This window comes from Peromyscus californicus, unplaced genomic scaffold (genome assembly GCF_007827085.1).
Source record: "Peromyscus californicus insignis strain IS unplaced genomic scaffold, ASM782708v3 Scaffold_10__1_contigs__length_136768540, whole genome shotgun sequence".
NCBI classification, from domain to species: Eukaryota; Metazoa; Chordata; class Mammalia; order Rodentia; family Cricetidae; genus Peromyscus; species Peromyscus californicus.
In genome coordinates, this window is record NW_026294391.1 from 133,582,082 (window position 1) to 133,605,180 (window position 23,099).

A 23,099-nucleotide genomic window follows, 5' to 3' on the forward strand; every position below is an offset into this window, starting at 1 on the left:
CAGGAAGAGCCAGAGTCACTCAGGGTCTCTTCTTTCCTGGCCCCCACTCAGAAATTCCTTTAAAGACTCTGAACTTCTCAATGGATGATCCAGAGGAAGAGGACAAGGCTGATGGGCTCCAGACAGTCTGTTCAGAGGTCAGTTGGAATTCTTTCCTTACTCACAGAAAAAGATTAAGAAATTCTTACTTAGAGAGGTAAGATGTTGCCTTCTTCTGACCTGGATTGTCTGCTACCATTTGATCATGTTTCATATTTTTGAGACATACTGTGCCAAAGTCTTTTCTGATAGACTAAAGTTGAGACCCTGACCCAGCCCCAGGCATCAGAGGTTTTTTTTTTTTTTTTTTTTTTTTTTTTTTTTTTTTTTTTTTTTTTTTTTTTTGTGTGTGTGTGTGTGTGTGTGTGTGTGTGTGTGTGTGCATGTGTGTCCATTGTGAGGGAAGAGAAAGAGAAAAAAACTGTGAGCATGAAATTGTAAAATAATAGGAAACAGTGAGATGCTTTCCATTCACCCCCAAGAATTTTGAGCAGAAAGTGGCATAGGGAAAAAGAAGGAGAAATGTAGGCTGCATGTGTAGATTTGGAGGTGATGGGCAGGAGCATTCCATGTTAGAGGCAAGAAAGAGTAAAGGGTCAGGAACAGAAAGGAAGTGGTGTCTGATCCACTGGAACTGGAGTTACAGATGATTGTGAGCCTCCATGTGGGTACTCTCAGTCCTCTGAAACAGTAGCCAGTGCTCTTAAGTACTGAGCCATCTCTCCAGCCCTAGAAAGGTTTTTTTGTTGTAATGAATTATATAAACAAAGTTGTACTTTCTTAGCAAGTTAAATGTATAGTTCATCAGCACCTAGGGCATTCACAATGTCGTGCAAACAATATCATCCTTCATCTATGGAATTTTTTTCCTTCTTTTCCCCAGACTGGAGCTCTTTCTCCTCTAGACATGAACTCCCCAGTAGTCATCTATCTATTTTCTGTCTCCATGGCCTGGGGCGGGGGGGGGGGGGGGGGGGGGGGGGAGTGTGTGGGGTGTGTACCATAGGACCTCTGGGTTGCATCTTCAATCATTTGTCCTTTCATGTCTTGCCCCTTACATTGAACATAGTGGCCTCCAAGTTGGTGTCTACACTTTTAACTGTCAGCCTTACTGAAACTTATTGTAGACATTGAGAAGCAGAGCAAATTTTAAGATGAGGGCTGCTCCTTTGGAAATGGTAATTAGAGTAAGCCTAAAGGTTGTAGAGGAAACAGGATATTCACTGACTTGGCTTTTGTTGTTCTTTAATTTAGAAGTCTAGCAGAATGCCAGTTCCCACATTCCTTAAGTAAATAACCATTTGTGAACCTCAGGAATTCCTCCAAAATTCCATTGCTTGACACTGGAAAGGTTTTAAAGATCTAACTTGCTGAGCCATGCCAATGCATAAAATTGAGGGGATGGGAAGCCCCACTATTTCCTAATCAGTTAGCTCAAATATAGCTAACATATTCCTTAAGAGCTTGTTTCCCGTGGTGTGGTCATGGGGTGCAGACTGTTCAGACATGTACAGATACCACAAGGAAATACTTGGTGGCTCTTTGGTCCTAGTTAATCCTTTCAGTGGGTAAAAGGAAAACAGGAAGGAGACTCTTTTGTAGTTGGTTGTTTTTTTACTCTTAATTCTTTGGGATCCCACCACCCAGGTCCTAAATGGAGTCTTATTATTACTTATAAATTCCTGGCCTCAGCTTGGCTTGTTTCTAGCCAGCTTTTCTTAAATTATCCCATCTATCTTTTGCCTCTGGGCTTTTACTTTCTCTATTTCTCTATACCTTTCTTTACTTCATAGTCCGTGGCTTGCTGTGTAGCTGGGTGCCTGGCCCCTGATGTCCTCCTCTCCTCCTTTTCTCATCCCTTGATCTTCTCTTCCCAGATTTCTCCTTCTGTATATTCTCTCTGCCTGGCAGCCCGGCCTATCCTTTCTCCTGCCTCGCTATTGGCTGTTCAGCTCCTTATTAGACCATCAGGTGTTTTAGACAGGCAAAGTAACACAGCTTCACAGAGTTAAAAAATTCAACATAAAGGAATGCAAAATATCTTTGCATCGTTAAACAAATGTTCCATGGCATAAACAAATGTAACACATCTTAAAATAATACTCTACAACACTGTTTAGTCTTTTAATGCTGTCTCAGGACAAGAAATGTCTTGTTCCAGTGGTGTTATGCTAACTTTCAAATTAAGAAATATAAATCAGTCTTCAACCAGAAAAGGTTTATTAGTAATTCACATTGCCAGGGTGAGGTGCTTACCTCAGTATGTAAAGTGCTTGGCCTGAAGGCATAAGGATTTGAGTTTGATCTTCAGAACCCATGTGAAAAGCTAGACAGGGTGGCTTTCACTTTTGATTCCAGCTTTGAAAAGGCAAAGACAAGTGGGTTCCTGGATCTCCCTGGCCAGCTAGCCTTGTATTCTCATTGAATTTTAGGGCCAATGAGAGATGCTGTTTGAGAAAACAATGTAGAAAGCTCCTGAGGAATGATACCTGAGGCTGACCTCTGGCCTCCACACAACTCTTCACAAACACGTGCTGTCACCCCTTCATAAAAGTGAACATGACACAGGAGAGCCCACATGCATGCACCATGCAAACACACACACATACACACAAACAGACCCAGCAAAACTTCCATTGCATAGTTGTTGCCCCTTTGGACTTAAGTATAGGGAATTCTAGGATTAAAAAATGAGACAGGGTTTCTAGGAGATCCTTTCCTGGCAGTTGTCATTCAGGCCACTGGATGGCTTTTTTGCAGGTCTGGTGGCAGATGCTGGTTCTTTCATGAATAGGGTTGGTCATGTTGCAAGGAGGTCCTTTGTGAGGCCTAGAAAGATTTGGGTCACATTTCTGGGAATACTTCATAGCTTGGGCTATGAATGCTGCTCACACTACTAGGCAATCCTTCCAAAGTTTAGGGGCACATGCTTGCAGCCTGTGTGTGGATTTCACTTCATGCTACTGTTCAGACCGCATTTGTACTTTCCTGAATACCATGTGGTTCCAACTCAAATACTCTTCCCACTCCCAGTCTAGAGGTACTCTGGAGGCTAGGCTAGAGCATTTAGTACTGTGACAGTATCTGTGGGTTCCAAGAGTGTGTGCTGCAGTAAGGATCTTTTTCCTCTATGTCTCCAAGTCACCAACTAACTCATCAGGGGTCTTTTCAAATTAGCCTCCTGGGAGTGCAGAGATGGCTCAGTGGTTAGGAGCCCTGGCTGCTCTCACAGAGGAGCCAGGTTCAGTTCTCAGCACCCACATAGCAGCTCACACCCACATGTAACTTCAGTCCCAGGGGATCCAATGCCTTTTTCTGGCCTCCTAGGGCACTGCACACATTTGATACACAGGCATACATGCAGGTAAAACATCCATACACATAAAACTTTAAAAATAAAAAGAAATAGCTTCTTGCAGCTACTCTGACAGTGATGAGGAGAGAGTTTTTCTGGGGCCTGAGTTCACTCTGCCAGTGCCTTAACACTGCCCGACTGAGCTTTTTAAATTAACTCCCCCCTCTTTCTTTAAAATGGCTCTCACTGAGAACACTTGATGGGTTTTCTGAGGCTCTCCGTCTCAAGTGGTGGTTACAGCCTTCTGCAGTTGCAGTTCCACAAGCAGGGCAGATTACTGCAGGGTGGACTTTGTACTCTCTCCTGTGTTGCTCTGATAGTTTCCTATTTTATTTTGTTACCAAAACTACAGATTCTCTGCCAACACCAAATTTTTATGGTCACTGCTCTTCAACTGTTCCTGGTTTTTGGAGACACAGGTGACTTCCTGTATGTCATTGACACCTTCTGGAAAGATTTCCTTTATGTTGATTGCTTCTGTTGGAGGTACCAATTGTTACAAGGATTTAAGAGACCTTGAGGTCTAAATGAGGCTTGGTTTCCATAATGCAGTATTGTTTCTCTTAACATAATTCTCTTAGCATAACAAACTCATGCACGGAAGACACAGAGTTTGAGAGAATAAGGGATTAAAGGAATCAGTTCTTTTGTAGATATGAAAGTAACTAGGTTTCCAAGGCATAATCTGCACTAGCGAGTGCACACATCTATTCAGTGTTTACTATCCATTTTATGAAACAGTGTTTTCATTTGAATTTGAAATCCAGTGTAAAAATTGACTGTGTAATACCACATTAGCTGCTCTATCTAGTCTGTGACACCAAGTTCAGTCTTCTACTCACCCATGGACAGGTTTGTTTGCTTTTCCTTATTGTCTTTTGGAAACATAGGAACTCAGAACAGCTGTCTGCTTGTGGGTTACTGGGCTTGCTCATCTCTAGCATACTTGTATTCCCTTTGGCCCTGTAGCAATGCTTGGGACTCAAGAGTCAGCCTCGGCCCCGGACCCCATCCCTGGGCACCAGCCACTCCAGGGAAGACCTGCCCAACTTGGCCCCAGGTTCTGGCCACCGGGCAGGTTCCCTGCTAGCCCCACCGGGAAGGATCCCCTTCTCCAAGACCCCTGGCAGACCCTGCAGTCTCCACGCTCTGCCCCCACGCCCATTCCCCTGAGCCCCAAGCCTCTTCCTGAGACTTAGAGGCCGGCCCCCAGCTCCCATCTTGCTCCGGACTTCCCTTTTGGAAAACTGGTGAGTACCCTTCCTTGCCCCAGACCCCATCCCTGGGCACCAGCCACTCCAGGGAAGACCTACCCAACTTGGCCCCAGGTTCTGGCCACCCGGCAGGTTCCCTGCTAGCCCCACCGGGAAGGATCCCCTTCTCCAAGACCCCTGGCAGGCCCTGCAGTCTCCACGCCCTGCCCCCACGCCCATCCGCCTGAGCCCCAAGCCTCTTCCTGAGACTTAGAGGCCGGCCCCCAGCTCCCATCTTGCTCCGGACTTCCCTTTTGGAACACTGGTCTGGCTGAACCAAGTGTGCGGATAAGGCCAGTAACGAAGCACAAGGAGATGGGCAGACGTCAAGGCAGAAACATATACAACAAAATGAATAGCAATACAGCATCACCAGGCCCTAGCCCTCCTCCAACACCTAGACCTGAACATCAGAAATTGGAAGAAGCAGAAGAAAACAGCCTTATGAATGACATCATGAAGAAGCTAGAGGCTTGTGTAGAGGAAAAGACAAAAAAATGTGAAGAACGCTGTAAACAACTAGAGGAAAGGGCAAACAAATTAGAAGAAATCAATAAAGTTCTGGAAGAAAACAATAAAATACTGAGAGAAAATCAAGAAAAATCAATGAAACAAATGAAGGAAACAGTCCAAGACCTGAAAAGGGAAATAGAAAAAATGAAGAAGACACAAACAGAGGGAATGCTGGAAATAGAAAATCTGAGAAAACGATTGGGAACTTCAGATGCAAGTATAATCAACAGAATGCAAGAGATGGAAGAGAGGATCTCTAGCGTTGAAGATACAGTAGAAGAAATACATTCATCAGTCAAAGAAAACACTAAAGCCAACAAAGTCATGAACCAAAATGTCCAAGAAATTTGGGACACCATGAAAAGACCAAACCTAAGAATAATAGGGGTCGAAGAAGGAGAAGAATACCAACTCAAGGGCACAGAAAATATATTCAACAAGATCATAGAAGAAAATTTTCCCAACTTAAAGAAGGAAATGCCTATGAAGATACAAGAAGCTTATAGAACACCAAACAGACTAGACCCCCAAAAAAAGTCCCCTCGCCACATAATAGTTAAACAACTAAACGTACAGAATAAAGAAAGAATATTAAGAGCAGCAAAGGAAAAAGGCCAAGTGACATATAAAGGCAAACCCATCAGAATAACACCCGATTTCTCAATGGAGACTTTGTAAGCCAGAAGAACCTGGACAGATGTAATGCAGACACTAAGAGACCATGGATGTCAGCCTAGACTAATATACCCAGCAAAACTTTCAATCACCATAGATGGAGTGAACAAGACATTCCATGACAAAGCCAGATTTAAACAATACTTATCCACAAACCCAGCCCTACAGAAAGCACTAGAAGGAAAATTCCAACCTAAGGAAGTCAGATACACCCTCGAAAACACAGGCAACAGATAAAGCCACAGCAGTAAACCCCAACGTATAGAAGTACCCACACATCACCACCAAAAAATAACAGAAATGAACAATCACTGGTCATTAATTTCCCTCAATATCAATGGACTTAATTCACCTATAAAAAGACATAGGCTTACAGAATGGATACGAAAGCAGGACCCATCTTTCTGCTGCATACAAGAAACACATCTCAAATTCGAAGATAGACACTACCTAAAAATAAAAGGCTGGGAAAAGACTTTCCAATCAAACGGTCTTAAGAAACAAGCGGGTGTAGCCATCCTGATATCCAGCAAAATAGACTTCAAACTAAAATCAATCAAAAGAGATCAAGAAGGGCATTACATACTCATCACAGGAAAGATCCACCAAGATGAAGTCTCAATTCTGAATATTTATGCCCCAAACACAAGGGCACCCACATATGTAAAAGAAACATTACTAAAGCTTAAATCACATATAAAACCCCACACATTAATAGTGGGAGACCTCAACACCCCACTTTCACCACTGGACAGATCTCCCAAATTGAAACTTAACAGAGAAATAAAGGACTTAACTGATGTCATGACTCAAATGGACTTAATCGATATCTACAGAACATTCCATCCTAACAAAAAAGAATATACCTTCTTCTCAGCACCCCATGGAACCTTCTCTAAAATTGACCACATACTTGGCCACAAAACAAATCTAAACAGATACAAAAGAATTGGAATAACCTCCTGTGTTCTATCAGACCACCATGGTCTAAAATTGGATTTCAACAACAACAAAAACTACAGAAAACCTGCAATCTCATGGAAACTGAATAATACCCAACTGAATCACCAATGGGTTAAGGAAGAAATAAAGAAAGAAATTAAAGACTTCCTAGAGATCAATGAAAATGAAGACACCACATATCCAAATTTATGGGACACTATGAAAGCAGTACTAAGAGGGAAATTCATAGCACTAAATGCCCACATAAATAAGTTGGAGAAATCTCACACTAGAGACTTAACAGCATACCTGAAAGCTCTAGAACAAGAAGAAGCACAGTCTCCCAGGAAAAATAGACGCCAGGAAATTATCAAAGTGAGAGCTGAAATCAATAAAATAGAAACAAAGAGAACAATACAAAAAATTAATGAAACAAAGAGTTGGTTCTTTGAGAAAATCAACAAGATAGACAAGCCCTTATCCAAACTAACCAAAAGACAGAGAGAGAGCATCCAAATCAACAAAATCAGAAATGAAAAGGGGGACATAACAACAGACATTGAGGAAATCCAGAGAATCATCAGGTCATACTTCAAAAACCTCTATTCGACAAAACTGGAAAACCTAAAAGAAATGGATAACTTTCTGGATAGGTACCACATACCTAAGTTAAATCAAGACCAGATAAACTATTTAAATAGTCCAATAACCCCTAACGAAATAGAAACAGTCATTAAAAGTCTCCCAACCAAAAAAAGCCCAGGACCAGATGGTTTCAGCGCAGAATTCTACCAGATCTTCAAAGAAGAGTTAATACCAATACTCTCTAAATTGTTCCACACAATAGAAACAGAAGGAACATTACCAAACTCCTTCTACGAGGCTACAATTACCCTAATTCCTAAACCAAACAAGGATACAACAAAGAAAGAGAACTACAGACCGATCTCCCTCATGAACATTGATGCAAAAATACTCAATAAAATACTGGCAAACAGACTCCAAGAACACATCAAAACAATTATCCACCATGATCAAGTAGGATTCATTCCAGGGATGCAAGGGTGGTTCAACATACGAAAGTCCGTCAATATAATACACCATATAAACAAACTCAAAGAAAAAAACCATATGATCATCTCACTGGATGCAGAAAAGGCATTTGACAAAATCCAACACCCCTTCATGATAAAGGTATTAGAGCGATCAGGAATACAGGGAACATACCTAAACATAATAAAGGCAATTTACAGCAAGCCAACAGCCAACATCAAATTAAATGGAGAGAAACTCAAAGCAATTCCACTAAAATCAGGAACGAGGCAAGGCTGTCCACTCTCCCCATACTTATTCAATATAGTACTTGAAGTTCTAGCCAGAGCAATAAGACAACATAAGGAGATTAAGGGGATACAAATTGGAAAGGAAGAAGTCAAGCTTTCCCTATTTGCAGATGACATGATAGTATACTTGAGCGACCCCAAAGATGCCACCAAGGAACTGATACAGCTTATAAACACCTTCAGCAACATAGCAGGATACAAGATCAACTCAAAAAAATCAGTAGCCCTCCTATATACAATGGACAAAGAAGTGGAGAAGGAAATCAGAGATACATCACCCTTTACTATAGCCACAAATGACATAAAATACCTTGGGGTAACACTAACCAAGCAAGTGAAGGACCTATATGACAAGAACTTTAAGTCCCTGAAAAAAGAAATTGAAGAAGATGTCAGAAAATGGAAAGATCTCCCATGCTCATGGATAGGCAGGACTAACATAGTAAAAATGGCAATCTTACCAAAAGCAATCTACAGATTCAATGCAATCCCCATCAAAATACCAACACAATTCTTCACAGACCTGGAAAGAATAATACTCAAATTCATATGGAAAAACAAAAAACCCAGGATAGCCAAAGGAATCCTGTACAATAACACAACTTCTGGAGGCATCACGATCCCTGACTTCAAGCTCTACTATAGAGCTACAGTAATAAAAACAGCTTGGTACTGGCATAGAAACCGACATGTGGACCAATGGAATCGAATTGAAGACCCTGACATTAATCCGCACACCTATGAACATATAATTTTTGACAAAGAAGCCAAAAGTGCACAATGGAAAAAAGAAAGCATCTTCAACAAATGGTGCTGGCAAAACTGGATATCAACATGTAGAAGGCTGCAAATAGATCCATATCTATCACCGTGCACAAAACTTAAGTCCAAGTGGATCAAGGACCTCAACATAAATCCAGCTACTCTGAACCTGCTAGAAGAGAAAGTAGGAAGTAGTCTTGAACGCATTGGCATTGGAGACTACTTCCTAAATAGAACACCAGTAGCACAGACTCTGAGAGAAACAATCAATCAATGGGACCTTTTGAAACTGAGAAGCTTTTGTAGAGCAAAGGATACGGTCAACAAGGCAAAGCGACAGCCTACAGAATGGGAAAAGATCTTCACCAACCCCACATCTGACAGAGGACTGATATCCAGAATATATAAGGAACTCAAGAAATTAGACATCAAAATGCCCAACAGTCCAATTAAGAAATGGGCTATAGAACTAAACAGAGAATTCTCAACAGAGGAAACTCAAATGGCCGAAAGACATTTAAGGAATTGCTCATCATCCCTAATCATCAGGGAAATGCAAATCAAAACAACTCTGAGATACCACCTTACGCCTGTCAGAATGGCTAAGATCAAAAACACTGAAGACACCTTATGCTGGAGAGGATGTGGAGCTAGGGGAACTCTCCTCCACTGCTGGTGGGAATGCAAGCTTGTACAACCACTTTGGAAATCAATATGGCGCTTTCTTAGAAAATTGGGAATCAATCTCCCCCAAGATCCAGCTATACCACTCTTAGGCATATACCCAAGAAATGCTCAACCACACCATAAGAGCACTTGTTCAGCTATGTTCATATCAGCATTGTTTGTAATAGCCAGAACATGGAAACAACCCAGATGCCCTTCAACTGAAGAATGGATAAACAAAATGTGGTACATATACACAATGGAATACTACTCAGCAGAAAAAAACAATGGCATCATGAGGTTTGCAGACAAATGGATGGATCTAGAAAAAATCATCCTGAGTGAGGTAACCCAGACTCAGAAAGACAAACATGGTATGTACTCACTCATAGCAGGATACTAGACATGAAACAAGGATGAATTGTCTGCTACTCAGATCACCAGGGAGGCTACCCGGAAAACAGGACCCCAAGAAAGACACAGGGATCGCCCAATGACAGAGAAATGGAATGAGATCTACATGAACAGCCTGGACATGAGTGGGGGTAATGAAAGGCGAGGGTCGAGGGAAAGAGAGCTTGGGGGAGCGGGAGATCCCAGCTGGATCAACAACAGAGAGGGAGAACAAGGAATAGGAGACCATGGTAAATAAAGACCACATGAGAACAGGAAGAAGCAAAGTGCTAGAGAGGCCCACAGAAATCCACAAAGATACCCACACAACAGACTGCCGGCAATGGTCGAGAGACAGCCTGAACTGACCTACTCTGGTGATGGGATGGCCAAACACCCTAATTGTTGTGCTAGAAACCTCATCCAACTACTGAGGGATCTGGATGCAGAGATCCATGACTAGGCCCTGGGTGGATCTCTGGGAGTCCAATTAACGAGAATGAGGAGGGTTTATATGAGCGAGAATTGTTGAGACCAAGGTTGGATAAAGCACAGGGACAAATAGCCAAATGAATGGAAACACATGAACTATGAACCAATGGCTGAGGGGTCCACACTGGATCAGGCCCCCCGAATGGGTGAGACAGTTGATTGGCTTGATCTGTTTGGGAGGCATCCAGGCAGTGGGACCAGATCTTGTGCTCATTGCATGAGTTGGCTGTTTGAAACCTGGGGCCTATGCAGGATTGTTTGGCTCGGCCTGGGAGGAGGGGACTAGACCTACCTGGACTGAGTCTACCAGGTTGACCTCAGTCTGTGGGGAAGGCTTTGCCCTGGAGGAGATGGGAATGAGGGGGGGGCGTTGGGGGGAAGGTGAGGGGGACGGGAGGGGGGAGAACAAGGGAATCCGTGACCGATATGTAGAACTGAATTGTATTGCAAAATAAATTAAAATAAATTAAAAAAAAAAAAAGAGAAAGAAAGAAGAAAAGACAATTACTAGTTTTAAATACTTTACATTGGATTGGATTGTTTTATATTGTATACAAATTATATATATTGAAGTTGATATTGTTAGAAAATGCTGTATGTATATTTCTAATTGTACTTATACCGTTCATTTAACAATGCAATTTTCTGATCCTTGAATGTTATTATTACCAACTATTAGGATGTAGGGAGATGAAAGTTAGTAGTTAGACATTACAGTGGAAGTTGTAGTCATATTGGATATGTTTTAAAAATTGAATAGATGTGTTTTAGACAGGTCATCTTCAAACCCTTCGGAGATCTACAGAATATGGCATTTGGAATGTTTTGATAACTTAGAAAATTTTTCTTTTTTGTTATGATTATGAGACATGTCGGCTCCTGGCAGTACCAATCTACTTCAGAGAAAATATGGGCATTGAAGAAACTGCATATGGAGTTAACTTTCATTGTGGCAAAAGTTAGCCACTGGACAACAAAGTATCCTTGAATCAACTGCTGACAAAATGGACCGACAGGACATGAAACAAAGGACTACTGATTCTTGCCAAAACGAGTGTGGTTATGGCTTTATCAAAAGGCATCTTCTGAGGCCAGGACAATATGGCACCATCCCTGAAGTGGCCTTCGCAATTTGGAAAAGGTACAGTGCCCTTTTCTTCGAAGGCAGCTGAATAGGCAGTGGGCCGATGGCTTCTGATGTGCAATGGAACAGCAGCTGAAACAGTTATTCTTGAAGAGTAACTAAGCTCACGCCTCGCAATAGTAAACTGGCATTTGACAGAGGGATGTGGAGAAGAACGGGATGCTAAGATGAAGCCATATATACACAGCCAAGAATGGACAGCTGAATTAAAAAATCAACAACAATTTCCAGAATTTAAAATCCTGAATCATGACATGACACTAGTGGAATTCAGGTGTTTCTGGTACATGGACTGCTCTCACCCAATGTGAGGTTGAACTGTCGACCTTGTGTACATCCTACTTCACAAATGAGTCTGTCAGATATGCTAAGCCTATAGGCTGAAGATGATGCCCCAACACTGTGGAGAAACCTCAGGTGACTGTCCAGGCAGCTGGCTGTTTCTGTCAACTCACAAATTTTTTGGAAGTTGCTTGCATGCACTTTCTGTTTTTATTTTTGTTAGCTAATATTATTTCCTTCTTGGGTCTCTGAGGGAGTTGAAGATTAGTTAGTTATAGTTGAAGGTTAGTTAGTTATAGTTGAAGATTAATTAGGATAGAAAGTGAATTAGATACATTTTGGACTTAACAAAATAGGATAGATAATGAAATTATTTTCTCTGAATTTGTCAAATACAAATGGACTAGACATTGTTTAGAAAAAAAAAATTTCATAATTAGTTGTTTTATACAGAGAGAATAGGGGTCCTGCAGTTTGACCTAATAGGAGAGTATTCAACATAAGGGAAGATATGCATGTGTAAATCTAGGAGCCAGAATGTAGGATTCCAATGGATAAATGTTTACTGTAAACCCTTGTTCTCATTTTCATTAATTGTGTTGTAAGGATCAAACAACTGCTTATCACAATGCTAGGCTTCCTTGGTTCCCTAATACACAGTAAAGTTAGTGTGTACTCTGTGAATTACATACTTATTTTAATTAATCAAAATAATAAGTTATTTCATGTGCATAAATTTGGAATGCTGAACCAATTCAATTTATAAGACAACAAATAATTTTAAGATAAAACTAAAAATATTGCTTTCCTAAATATATGAATCAGACACCAGCCCAATTTAGAGGTTCTATGGTCACTGTTGGGTTGCAGACCATTCATATAGGGTCCAGCCTGAACTCATAATATAAGCTGACTTAATTGCAGAAAAATGTTAACTTTGCTTTCTGAAAAAGCATTTAGTTATTTTTGGACCTAATACTGATATTTTGGTATAGTTACTCTTTAACTTAAGTACAGTTTTTTATTTCACTTGGTTACAAAGACATTTAAATGGATGTTTTCTCTCCTGACTGGCCATTCCCAAATACCTAGCAGCTGCTTCCCAAATTACCACACAGAGGCTTATATTAATTATAAATGCTCGGCTGGTAGCTCAGGCTTGCTGCTAGGTAACGCTTACATTTAATTTAACTCATAATTCTTATCTATGTTTAGCAACATGGCTTGGTACCTTTCCTCACTGTGGCATTCTCATCTTGCTTCTGTGGTTTGCCAGCTCCCTGACTCTGCCCTTCCTCTTCCCAGAATTCTACTAGCCTTGCTCTGGAGCTCAATCTCTTCCTGCCCAGCTATCAGCCAATCAGCTTTGTATTAGCAAATGAGGGTAATACATATTCACAGCATACAAAAGGCTTATGCCACAGGAAAGACACATTTCACTAATAAAAGATACTGATAATCAAAAAAAAAAAAAAAAGAGTCAGCCTCAAACAAAACTAGTTCACTAGAAGCTCTCAGAAGCTCTATTATCTAAGATATATTTTCTGGGTTGACAGTAGAACAGGTGGCAATTCCAAGTACCAAGATTGCCCAGATTGTCCCTTGCTAGGTTGTTATTATTGTTGTTGCTGTTATTATTACTATTTATTATGTGTACCATATTCACATGTGTGGTGTATGCATGTATCTGTACACACACATAGGTCAGAGGAGGGCTTTGGTTGTACCTTATTCATTTAATACAGTGTCTCTCACTGAACTTGGAGCTCACTGTTTTTTAGGGAGGCAGCTGGCCAAGAAGCACCTGAAATCTTCCTGCTTCTGGTACTCCTGGGGCTCCTGCCCTTTTCCCATGCTGGAGTTGCAAGGACAACAGCCAAGTTCAGGTTTTTTTGTGGGTGCTGGGGATCAGAGCTCAGATCCTTACACTTGCACACCCAGCACTTGTACCTACTGAACTAACTCCCTAGCCCCAGTTGCTATTAGTTTTTTTTTTTACATTATTGTTTTTTGTCTCTTTTATTTATATAAAAATTGTGTTATAGCCATATTTATGGTGGTATTTTACCTGTACTGAAATGTGATTTTAATTGTATGTTAATAAAAAAAGTTGCCCGGGGGTCAGAGCTATTAGAGCCATAGCAAGAGCATGGCGGTGGCGGCACACGCCTTTAATCCCAGCACTTGGTAGACAGAGCTAGGTAGATCTCTGTGTGTTCAGCACAGCATTGGAGACACACGCCTTTAATCTCAATACCAACCATAGAAGACCTGGAAGTCTTTACAGACAGGCAGTGATGAGGCATGGGTTTACAACCAATGAGAAGGCAGAACAGAAAGTCTTTATAAAGACATACACACAGGAAGTAGGCCCCTTTTCAGAGAGCTCTCTTGGCTGAAGAGGATCGCTGAAGCAGGAAGGGTGAGGCTCTTAGCTCTGACCTCTTGGCTTTCTTCTCTGAATCGGCTCTGTGTTTCTTATTTAATAAGACGGTTGGTTATATCTACACATATTAGCAATTTATGCAAAGAAAAACTGTATATCTTTTACATAATATGGCTGAGTTCATGTTTTTGTGTTTATTCCCACAGTTCATCTATTTGTTTATGCATTTTTGTCATTGTTATCACTTTTTTCATGCCTACATGTAATTTTGAGGGTCTAGACATTACAATTCCTGGGGAGTTTGTTTATAAGACTAGGTGCTTCTTACCACAAAGCACTTCCCTGCTGGCCCAGTGGGATGGCTGTAGGTTGAAGAGTTTCCTTTGAATTGCTAGAATTAGATACACTATCCAGTTTTCCACTTGCTAAGTATACTTTTTAGTTTCCCATTATATATTATCTAGCAATCATTTTAAATAACTTAAATTATGTCTATCCTCTGAGCTGGCTCTCTGAATATATTAAATAATTATTTTTAAATGAAAAAGAAAGAGAAGGTGCTCAGACGTTGAATATTTTTTGTGTAAGTGTTATAGGGATACAATAGCACTATTCACTCAAGGAATAGTGAAACAGATTTCCAGGCGAATGGGATCTGTGGGACAGGATGAGAGATGAGGCTAGACAGTTAAGTAAGTATGGCCCTGGTCAGGAAAGATCTAGAATACCAGTTAAAGAAACTTAACTGCACACTAGAAAGAGTGTCTGCAGAGGGCTATAAATAGACACCTATTATGTCTAGTTTCCAGAATGGTTACTCTGATGTCAGTGGAATAGAGGAATAGTAGCATGTGAGGTCTGAGGAAGCAGAAAGACCAGGTATAAGACATATGCAGTAATATAGGTGAAAGGTGTGTGAAAGCCATGGGAGTGGAGACCCCTCAGCACACAGCAATATAATTCCAGGATGCTGTGGATATCAATCGCTCTGTATGCTGTGAATGTGTTGCTCTGATTTGGTTGATAAATAAAATGCTTATTGGCCAGTAGCCAGGCAGGAAGTATAGTATAGGCGGGATAAGCAGAGAGGAGAATTCTGGGAACAGGAAGGCTGAGTCAGGAGACGCTGCCAGCCACCGCCATGAGAAGCAAGAGTAAAGTACAGGTAAGCCAGGTAAGCCACAAGCCACATGTCAATGTATAGATTAATAGAAATGGGTTAATTTAAGATATAAGAACTAGATAGCAAGAAGCCTGCCACAGCCATACAGTTTATAAGCAATATAAGTGTCTGTGTGTTTACTTGGGTCTGAGCGGCTGCAGGAGCTGGGTGGACACAGGAAAACTTCAGCTACACCAGGGTCTTTCTCCACTGTTGTAGGGCATGTAGTGTCATGGGCCAAAGGTGTGAAGCATCCTGTGAAAGTGTCACCCTCTTTTAAAGACTGCCTGAACTATAATGCACCTCTTACTCATTCAGCATACGCACCCATGCTCAGGACCTATCCCTATGATGGCTTTGGCAGGCCATGTGGCTTCTGCTTAAACAGTGATTTGACCTGGAGATATAGGTCAGTGGTTGAGTACATGCCTAGCACATGTAAGCCCTGAGTTCAATTCCCACAACCAAAATCAAAACATATGACCACTTGACTGTGTACTTGGGCCTTTAATTTTCAAATTATTGTAGTAATTTCCTTGAAAATGTTTGCTGAACAGACAGGTGTGGGAGACCAGCTCCCACATTTATTTACCCCAGGGACTCTTGAGGAGTGAGGGATAAGAGACTTAAATAGAAATATAGAGGGGGAGAGGAACAGATAGAAACACAGGATAGCCTTGGGTGGGCCTGGATCCTTATCCACCAGCCCAGAACTTTATTCAAAAGGACTTTTTATAACAATGTCAAGGGGAGGGGCAATAGACCTCCCCCTTGCTAGATACAGCCAAGTGTAGACCCTTCCAAATACCTGGTACCCAGGCCTGTGGTCCAATCATCCTCTTATGCAGTCCTGCTGGGTAAAGCCACTAGGAAACCTCAGTGGGCTCCAACAGACAGGGAGCAGGAGTTGGCAAGGATTGGGGATGGGAGCCCTCTGGTATGCAGTGACTGGAAACTAAACCAGTTCTTTGCCACTGAGAGATTGGCCCACCCTGCTATGTTCAGCATGTAGGTGCTCTTTTTGGAATCTACTTGAACTATTTTTTTTTCCTAACCAAATGACTTTCATCCAAGGAATAGAGATGCCTCCACTAAAGTACTCATCTAGGCACACACTAGATGCTCAGTAGACATAGGACTTAGTGCAGAGGACCCTTGAATACATTCCAACCACTTTGTCCATTTTTACTTCATCCCATAATGCTGTTTACTCCAGCCCTCCCTGAGGAAGCTCAGTAAATGGGAAACTACTTGTGTTTTAAAGACATTTACTCATTAGTTTGCCAAATAGATTTTTATCTGAACTTACTTTATTACATTGATAATGCATACTTTTCCTATGAATTAAACAAAAATACAAACAACTCACTATCTCATTTCTTGCTTCATAATTTTTGCTTCCTCCACTCACCCACATGAAAAAGTAAGTTCTGGGATGTCCATAGGGGAGAAAACATGAATTATTTGTCTTTCCGAGATGTTTTGCTTAATATAGTAAGTTTCTGTTCCATTAATTTTCCTGAAAATGTCATTACTTTATTTTTCCTTTCAGCTGAATAAATTTGTTGTGCCTCTTCATATTTTCTGGTACTGGACACTGGGATGGTTCATTACCTTAGCTGGTGTGTAGTAGTAAGCATGACTGTATGAGAATCTCTGAGGTAGGACTTAGACTCTTTGGGGGTATTCCTTGGACTCTGTTGTTACAATTCCTAATCCATCTCTAATTTTATGAATTCTGGTTATCACTTTCTTTTGGTTAGTTTGCCTCAGACTTTTAAAATTGTGTTTATTGTTCTGAAGGATCAATGCTTTCATCGATTCTGTTAATTAATCTTTTCCTCCCTAGTTCATTTAACTCTCTAGTTCATTTACCTCTGCCCTGATCTTTATTGCTTCTTGCTGTCTACTGCATTTTTTTTTTGTATTTTTCTGGAACCTTTATGTTCATCATGAGCTTATTTATTTGAGATTTATTGAGGGTTTTTTTTTTAGCATAAGCAATTATACCATTAATAGTTTCTCTTGAGACAGTGAGTCACATTGGACCTAGAGCTCTTTCTTCTTTTCAGCTAGGCTGAAAGCCATCAATCCTCCTGTTCCCTTTCTCCAAGTTCTGAGCTTATAGGCATATCCAGCCATGTCCAGCTTTGTGTATTCCCTATTTGTATTTGATGGAATATTCTGTAACTACCTATCAAATCCAGTTGGTATTTGGTATATGGTGTAATCTAGCTCTGAAGTTTCTTCATTGATTTTTAGTTTGAAAGATGTGTCTAAAGATGAGAGTGGTATATTGTGCCTTTAATGTTGTTGTTTTCATGAAATTACAATACCAAATATCTAGTATATATCATTGACAGTTATTGTATCTTTTTGATGAATTGTTTCCTTCGTTAATCTGTAGTGCCTTTCTCTATCTCTTCTGACTGGTTTTGGTTTGAAGTCTACTTTTTCAGGTATGAGAATAGGTTTGTTTATAGTCTACCTTCCCTTGGTAGGATCATTTCTGTCCTTTGACTATAAAGTTTTGGACTTTCATCTTCAGGGGTAATGGATTATGTTTCTTCTAGACAACAAAAGGTTGCATCTTGGTTTGGTTTTGTTTGTTTAAATCTGGCCAGTTAGTATTCATTTTTTGATTGGTGAGTTGAGGCCATTTCCATTTAAGATTGTTATCTAGGTGGGCTTGCTCTTGCTTATAGTTTTGTTGGTTGTTGTTCTGGTTGTCTGGATTATTGGTAGTTCTCTTCTTCCTCCTCAGCCACTCTTAGGTGTTTGGGTGTGTGTTTGGCACCACAGATTCTTCTCACAGATTCCTCTGTTCATCTACTCCTCAGATGAAATATATTCCTCTGTGCTCTGATGAATGAGATGGTCTTGTTCCTCTGTACTATTTTCTATGGTGCTGACTTGATTGAAATGAATTACTTTAACCTGTGTTTGCCTTGAAATGTTCTTATTTCTCCATCAGTTTTAGAAATCACTCTGCAGGGTATAGAAATCTTCGTTTTTTGGTTCCAGGGCTTGAACTATATTATTCTGTAATTTCCTGGCTGTTAAGGTTGCTGATGTGAGATCTTTGTTATTTTGATATATTGGCCTCTATACGTGAGTTGTTTTCCCCTTCTGGTTTTTAATATTGCTTCTTTGCTTTGTAATTTGACATCTGGACCATTACATATCATGGAGATGCTCTCTAGCCATGTCTAGTTTGGGTTCTATACACCTCTTGTGGTTGTCTGCACCTTTAATTCTCTAATTCTGGGAAAATTTTGGCTATACTTTTATTGAATAAATTGTCTGTGCCTTTAGACTTTGCCTCAGTTCACTCCTTCTTCTATCCTGTGGATTCTTAGGTTTGGTATTATTGCACATATCCCAGAATTCTTAGAAATATTGGTCATGTGTTTTTTTTCTTTTATATATGTCTCAATGTATTATTGCTTCCATCCCTGAAATTTATTCTCCTGCTTGGTCTTATTTGTCCATTATGCTTTCTACTGTATTATTATTATTATTATTATTATTATTATTATTATTATTATTATTACTATTACTATTATTATTAATAATTTCTTTTATCCAGAGTCAATTTCCATAATTTTGTGGTAAAAGGCTGGGCTTGAGCAGCCCCAATGAACTAGGTTTGGCCACCCATCCTCAATATGCTAATTACGTAGAAGAGTAAGTATGAAGCAAGAAGACTTTTATTCAGTGTTCTGTTTCATATAACACATGCTCCTATGAAGGCCAGTTGGGTAGCCAGTGCTATGCTAGCTAAGATTGCCATGCTTTTGTAGCATCCTCTAAGTGGTCATACTCCATATACTCCCATGATCACAATGATCTGCTGTCAGGCAGGAGGCTTGTCTCATATATGGCACATCCTTCAACACTGGATAATGGTCAAGATGGCCAGCTTCTGCTGAAAATAGAGGAAGAGAGGGATAGAGGACTAAGACAGAATTTGAGCAGACCTGTGCATATCAGATATCCTGGCTTCTGTTCTCAAAGGTCCACCCATTCAGAGTGTCTGCCAATACAGGCAACCTTGCCATGTCTGACTTTGAGGTGCCTATGCCCTCCTTAATCTATGTTCTATGTCATGCTGGAGTCATCCATAAACCCAGCTCCCCAGTGAAAACCAAGGAGAAGAAAGATGAAGGAGGCCCAGAAAGGTATTGTACTTGGGTGGGGAAGCATATAGTCTGTCACTGAGGGAAGTCAGGGCAGGAATTCAAAGCAGGAACCTGGGGGCAGGAACTGGGACAGAGGTCATGGAGGGGTGCTGCTTACTGCTTTCCTTCTCATGGCTTGCTCATCTTGTCTTCTTATACCATCCAGGACTACCAGCCCAGAGATAGCACTGGCCCCAGTGGGCTGGGTCCTCCCTGCATTAATCATTAAACAAGAAAATGCCCCACAGGCTTGCCTATAGGCCAGTCTGATGGAGACATTTTCTCAGTTGAGGTTCCCTCTTCCTAGATGATTTAGACCAGGAGGCTTGTTTTTCTTTCACAGATAATAGCAGGAAACATGCATAGAAAATTTGAAGCAATCTGGATGAATAGGAAGTAAATTATATGAAAAATATGGACTCTGTCACATGTGACTCAATGGTCAGAAGGTTTGGTTAGGTTTTCCTTAGGTATCATAACCCAGACTGCTCAAAATCTTTTACATTTAATCTTACAAGTTACTACTGTTCAGAGGACAGACAGCACAAGTACCAGATAAGAAGTCACTATGACAATTTAAGGCAGAGAGGGATATTTAAGGAATAGGACATTGAATATATCATACTCCTGGCTGTGCTACCTCATCACTGCAGAACGTGGGCAAGCTCCTTTCCTCCTATGTCCTTGGATTTCCAGTTGTACAATGTGGAAAACCTGGTATGTCCTACCCACTCCAGAGGCATAGGATTCTGTGTACCTAATCTGTCTTCATAAATCCCCTTTAACACTCTTGGGAGCTCAGGTGGATGCTATGGATTATGGGGAGGAGACATGAGTGCAGTGTGGGGGTGTTCATTCAGATGATTCAGTGATCAATTTAGTCACTGATTTTTCTATCATATAAACTTTAGTATACAACATGGTATTGTGATATTCATAAACTTAGTACAGGACCATGGACCCAGGACTGCTTCTAGAGTATGAGGGTAAAAGAATGACCTCTAAAGATGTGAGATCAAAGCACATGAGTATGTTGATGAGAGACTAGATCAAATGTAGAGGAGATACTTCAGCTGAGAAAGGGATGGGAACAGAAAGTATGTGATATCTACCTATAGGAGGTGAGAGAGGATGGACAATGGGGCAACAGCATGTGCTAATCTTCGGTAGGGTCTGAGAAAGTTTATCCATTGTCTCTGTGCTAGAGCAGGTAGTAGAGACATACACTGGCAGTGAGTAGATTTGACAGTGGAGGATGATGTGTTTCTCAGTTGATCATACCTGTTTCCTCAGTGAGGCAAAGTTATCAGCCATGATATTTGAAGTTTGAAGGGAGGATAAGGTGTGAAAGAGTGTGATTGTAGCAATTCACCAGAGGTTCTTAGTGTTAGGAATATAACACCAGCCTGTTCTATAGAGCAATAACTCCAAATGATATTCCTCTTGAAAAGCAACTGGGAAGTAGGTTGGTCTACAGTTCAGTGATGCAAGACAAGCAATGGCACCATAGAGAAAGAGAAGCAAGCAACTAAGGGTGTTAGTAAATGCATATATTTATTTGTATATGTATATATGAAGGCTTCACAGAACTAGGCAAACAGAAAAATGGGAGCATGGGGTGAATATATAGGAAAGAATAAACAAGCGTGTGTGTGTGTGTGTGTGTGTGTGTGTGTGTGTGTGTGTGTGTGTGTATTTCTGTTTGGTCATGTAAATGCATGTGCTAAGTGGTATGAACGGTGGGAATGGAGGTTGGATCAATGTAGACCTGCCAATAGCCACAATGAGTGCTGGTCATAGTGGGAATGTGGACACTTGTGGCATTGCTACTTCAAGCCTGTTGCCCAATGTGATGTGGACTCTGGAGATAAGAATGCTTTGTCTGGTTTCTTGAGTTCTTTATATATTTTGGATATTAGCCCTCTGTCATATGTGGAGTTGGTGAAAATCTTTTCCTGTTCTGTGGGCTGACAGTTTGTCCTATTGACGGTGTCCTTTGCTATATAGAAGCTTTTCAGTTTCATGAGGTCCCATTTATTAATTGTTGATCTTAGTGCCTGTGCTACTGGTGTTCTATTCAGGAAGTTGTCTCCTGTGCCAATGCATTCAAGGCTATTCTCCACTTTCTCTTCTATCAGGTTCAGTGTATCTGGTTTTAAATTGAGGTCTCTGGGGGCATCTCTGGGATGAACTAGGAACCTAGAGCAATAGAAACTCCAAGGAATCAATGAGGGTGACCCTAGCTAAGACTCCTAATAATAAGGAATATAGGGCCTGAACTGGCCATCTCCTATAACAAGGTAAGACTTCCAGGGGAGGGACTGGGACACCAATTCAACCACAAGCCCTTCAACCTACAATCTGTCCTGCCTACAAGATGTATATATAAAGATGATATACAGTATCCTGCCTATAAAGATGATGCAGAAATTGTGGGAGTGACCAAGTAATGACTGGGACAGCTGGAGACACATACCCTGAGAGGAAGCTTACCCCTGAGGGCCAGGACCCAGAGGCAGGATACCCCAAAGACCTAGGATAGAACCAAACACAAATGGCAAAAAAAAGTCAATGAAATGATTCCTAATGATATTCTGCTGTACTCATAGATTGGTGCCCAATTCACCAGTCATCAGAGAGGCTCTACCCAGCAACTGATGGGAACAGATGCAGACCCATAGCCAAACATTAGGCAGAGCTCAGGGAATCCTGCAGAAGAAGGGGAAGAAGGATTGTAGGAGCTAGTGGTGTCAAGGGCACCACAAGAAAACCCATAGAACTAACTAACCTGGGCTCATAGGGCTCACAGTGACTGAACCAACAACTAGGGAGCCTGCATGGGACTGACCTAGGCCCTCTGCATATATGTGACAGTTGTGTATATTGGTCTTCATGTGAGACTCCTAACCATGGGAGTAGGGGATGTCTCTGACTCTGTGTTCCCTGCTTTTGGGACCCTTTCCTCCTACCAGATTGCCTCATCCAACCTTAATCAAGGAGGAGGGGCCTAGTCTCACTGCAACTTGATATACCATGGCTGGCTGATGTCCATGGGAGGCCCGCCTGTATCTGAAGAGAAACAGTGGAGGCGGAGTGGACAGGACGGGGGTGGGGTGGGGGTGTGAGGGAGGAACTTGGAAGAGGGGAGGGAGGGGACACTTTGGTTGGAATGTAAAAACAAAACAAAACAAAACAAACAGAATACTTTGTCTGCTAACTAACTTTTCCCAAGCCTACCTTATTATTCATCCCTTTTATGAGGGAGGTTTTCTGTTTTTCCAAACATGTGCTGATTACCTTCTATAACACAGCTCTCCTAGTTGTAACCAGACTGTGTATTGCCTCAACCAGGACACTTGGGAGAGTCTAAAAGGCAAAGTCAGATGGGACTCAAGGACAACCAGAAGAAACCATTACTGTCCCAGGCAAACTATGATGAATATTGACAAATGACTGCATGTGTGACTTCTCTTCAGCCAATTTTTCTGTGAGAACAGTATAATTATCAACA

At 41.1% G+C, this 23,099-nt stretch overlaps 1 protein-coding gene across 3 annotated transcripts in view; it reads left to right on the forward strand.

Annotated features, from left to right (window-relative positions):
• Positions 1 to 23,099, forward strand: part of LOC128112314 (X-linked lymphocyte-regulated protein 5C-like) — a 46,659-nt gene that overhangs the window by 1,597 nt on the left and 21,963 nt on the right. For all 3 annotated transcript variants that reach the window (XM_052741397.1, XM_052741399.1, XM_052741398.1), the window contains exon 2: positions 52 to 137. The gene's annotated coding sequence lies outside the window, so the exon portion shown is untranslated. The remainder of the gene's footprint in view (positions 1 to 51; positions 138 to 23,099) is intronic.